Source organism: Petaurus breviceps, unplaced genomic scaffold, assembly GCF_028583685.1.
Source record: "Petaurus breviceps papuanus isolate PSGF00001 unplaced genomic scaffold, PetGlider_PUasm1.0 77, whole genome shotgun sequence".
NCBI classification, from domain to species: domain Eukaryota; kingdom Metazoa; phylum Chordata; class Mammalia; order Diprotodontia; family Petauridae; genus Petaurus; species Petaurus breviceps.
In genome coordinates, this window is record NW_027186492.1 from 18,342,587 (window position 1) to 18,346,330 (window position 3,744).

The following is a 3,744-nucleotide window of genomic DNA, read 5'->3' on the forward strand; positions in this document are numbered from 1 at the left end:
TGGCCAGTGCCAAAATTCCTAGGCCATAATAAATAGTGCTTGCTTTTTCTGTAAGAAAGCACTGCCTTAGGGGTGGCCAGGTGGCTCAGCCAGTAAGAGCACCGGCCCCAGTGTCGGGATGACCTAGGGATTGAATCCGGGCTCAGATACTTAGCACCACTCCCAGAAATAACTGTTCATGTAACCTTGAGCAAGTTACTTAACCCCAATTGCTTAAAAAAAATTAGTTTCAAAAAGAAAAAAAGCACTGCCTTTACTTTTACTAGCCTGAGGCTTCTCTAAGTCTATTAAACTAGTTTAGTGTTCCACTCTGTCTAACTGTCCCAAATTGGACTCATACTCATGAGTTGGATACACAAAGGGAAGCTACTAATTCAAGATTTGAAGGGGATATTCTGTGGCTATCCATTTCTAACACTAGAGCTCATAAGCCTCCACCATTATACTTCCCATTAAAAACCAGCCAGTGGACATAATTAACTCATAGCAAAGACTTTTTTTTTTTTACAAGGGCAAAAAAATCTTTAATCACTCACTGGGATTTCATATCCAATTATTAGCAGATTTGTAAACCATTTAACTTGCTTTACTTTAAACCAATACTCCAGTCAATAAAGATAGGCCCAAAATTTGTTCTTTTATAATGATAAGCATAACTAAGTACAAATGAGTTTCAGTGGTGTAGATTGTTAGCATGCTGCATTGCATTATGTCAATAAAATAATCCTTTTCCCCCCACATTTCTTCCCACCCCCCATCACTCCCCACCCAAGGAAAATAAATGATTGTGCACTGCATGACGATAGCATTAGGTGTGAACTTTGGTTCATGCAAAATCAGCTGCCACAAGGCTACATCAGAAGTAGCAGCCTCAGCACCCAAAGTCATTTTTTTTTTTAGCTGTTGTCCATATCTTCAACCATGTTCCTTCCATAAAACCAAGTGAATACTGTGGTTGGGCATACTGGTGGCAAAAACCAAATCCATATCATTCTGCCCATCTAGTCCATTCAGCCATGACATTTCACCTGCCAAGAAGCTGGAGCCCCACTTTGACTTCCTTTACTCAGGCAGAGGCCAGTGGCTGATCAGGTTCTCTGTCCTTACGTCCATGATGTAGAGATAGCGGTTGTCAAATAACAGGGCAAAGATGTCTCCAAAGCCAAGTAATGCCAAATTTGCTAACTCTGGAGTCTTGATAACCCTGAGAATATCATAGCTGGCAAAGTCCCACTGATAAAGTCCTAGGGCTGAACTACATACAATGTATTTGCCATCAACATGGAGTCTGGGCTTCAAACAGATATTTCGATTCTCAGATACAATGTTTTTAAGCATTTGCAGTTGATTTCTCTTCCAAATGGCCAAATCTTAATTCCATACTTGTCGGCACTGAGGAGAATATGATCTCCAGGGCTGTGCAACAGAGACTTGACCTTGCACTTCTGTAAAACCACCTTGGTTATCACTCAGTATGACCTGTCGGTGTTCAGGCATGTCTCCATTGATAAGGCTCAGACTTGCACGGTGAAGTCCACAGAACCACTCTCTAAGAGATCAAGCTGATCATTGTAGTCCAAACTGAACACTTGCAACTGTGTGTCTTCAGAAGTACTGAGTTCAGGCTCCTGAACTCCATTCCCAACAGGCTACTGTGTTATCAAAAGATACTGTTACAAGTTTCTGTTCATCAAACTTCACAGCAGCACAGGTGTGGGTCTGGATGCCATATATGCACTGTTCTGTGCTCACATCCCAGAGTTTTGCAGACAAGTCATCTGACCCTGTACAGAGAAGTCCATCCTTATAGTAAAGTGCATATACTCTGGCACTGTGTCCAATTAACGATGAGGTCTCAAAGGCTTCATGGTCCTCCAATTGCTTCATTCTCAAAATTGCCTTCAAAAAAACTTTCTTCCAATGCAAAGAGTCCTGAATGGAATCATCTATCTGCCAGCCCAAGTTTCTACAGGCAGTCTGCCATACCTCTGTACAGGCCCTTATAACCTTATTCCACTGCTTAGAGACGAGGCAACATGTGAGTAAGGTCTGAGAATCGAGCCATTTTAACAAATAAAAACTGAGTTCCACGGGAAGAAGTTTGAGGAAGTCTCACTTGAGCAGAGTCTAGGTTATTGGAGAGATTCCTGAGCTGGATTGCTCCACTCAGACTAATCAGGTGATCCAGACTTTCATTTTTCTGCAAGTCCTTCAGAGAAAGAAATGTAACAGAAATGTCATCAAGCCATGTCTCAAAGTCCTTTCTCTTCATAAGCTTATGGAAAAATTTACCTGAGGGCACGCTCCGGGACCTAGGGCCTCGGGATGGACACACACCACCTGGGCGCCCGCGGGCCGGCAGAACCTCGTAGCAGCCGGACCCCTTCGGCAGCCATGGCGCCAATTTGCGGCCGCCACTTCGGTTCCACAGGCTCGGAGATAGCAGACTTTTAACTAATATGTTATAGAAAGATTAACTACAGCATCCACCTCCATGGGATGTTCTCTACCAGAAGTACAAAGACTGTCAATAGAGTAGATACAAATTTAAGGTAAAGTTGTAATAAGATATCTATCTATCTATCTATCTATCTATCTATCTATCTATCTATCTATCTATCTATCTATCATCTATCTTTCTATCTATCACAAACTACAAGGTGAAGAAGTCTTTTCTTTGCTTGTGTGCACCTTCCTTAGTACCAACCCCAACTGTCAAGACTTGGCTTCATTTTAGTCCATAGGCTCACTCTTTTCTACTGCCAGGAATCACACTTCTTGAATGTGATTCATTCCAGGATTGAATGTGTATCCATGTGTAATACTGGGGTAGAACCCACCTCAGGGTATTTTATCCTGGATACTTTAACTAAGTGGGAATATTTCAATCAGTCAATCAATTGCTGATGGACACTAGTTTAAAAAGTCTTAGAGCAAGAATGAGTTGTATTCAGATAGGAGGATATATCAATGATTACCTATAAATTATCAAGTGAGTTAAGGATGTATTGTTTTAAGAAATTGTAATGAACGTGGCATCTAGTTGAACCCCCTGAGAAGGAACCACTTGGTGGTATTGTGAAGAGGCAGATACCTATTCTTCCCTTCCTCCTGCCCTCCTCCCCCACCCCCATAAGATATAATACAATGTTAGCTGTAGGAAAACCTTGTGATCTTCAACAAGTCTGGTTGATTTGGGACTTCTTATCTCCTTACCATTCTTCTAGCCTTATTCCTATATTTGCTGGTTGCAGAGTGTGTTTCAGGAGACAAAGTCATGTGGACAAAGATTCACCATGCTTAACAGCACTTTTTGAGCACCCTGTGGATTAAAAAAAGGATGTTTAGCACACAGAATCTTTGAGTTACTCCTGTTATACAGTGGTCTCTAAATCTGAGTATCCTTTCACCTGGACTCAGAATATATTATGGGAGAATAGGTCCCAGTTTTGAGGTGATTTTATACCAGCCATTATTACTGTACTACATTAAGTAAATACCTTATTTCTCAAAGTTACTTATGACTGCTTGATTAGCATGATAGTAGAAGGCACATTGGTTGTGATTCAAATTGATGGCATTAAAACATTACCACTACCCCTAGTCTTAGAGATAACCTCAGTAACCCAGAACGGAAGATGTAGCCAAATTCTGGCAATCTGGTTTGCTACTGGAAATGGGAGTAGGGATACTCTGAAACTACAGCTTTGCCAGAAATCTGTGCCTTTATTCCATCTATGGCCT

At 41.4% G+C, this 3,744-nt stretch overlaps 1 pseudogene; it reads right to left on the reverse strand.

Moving 5' to 3' along the window:
• Positions 1-494: 494 nt before the first annotated feature.
• On the reverse strand, positions 495-2,293 carry LOC138175350 (F-box/WD repeat-containing protein 2 pseudogene; annotated as a pseudogene).
• Positions 2,294-3,744: the final 1,451 nt, after the last annotated feature.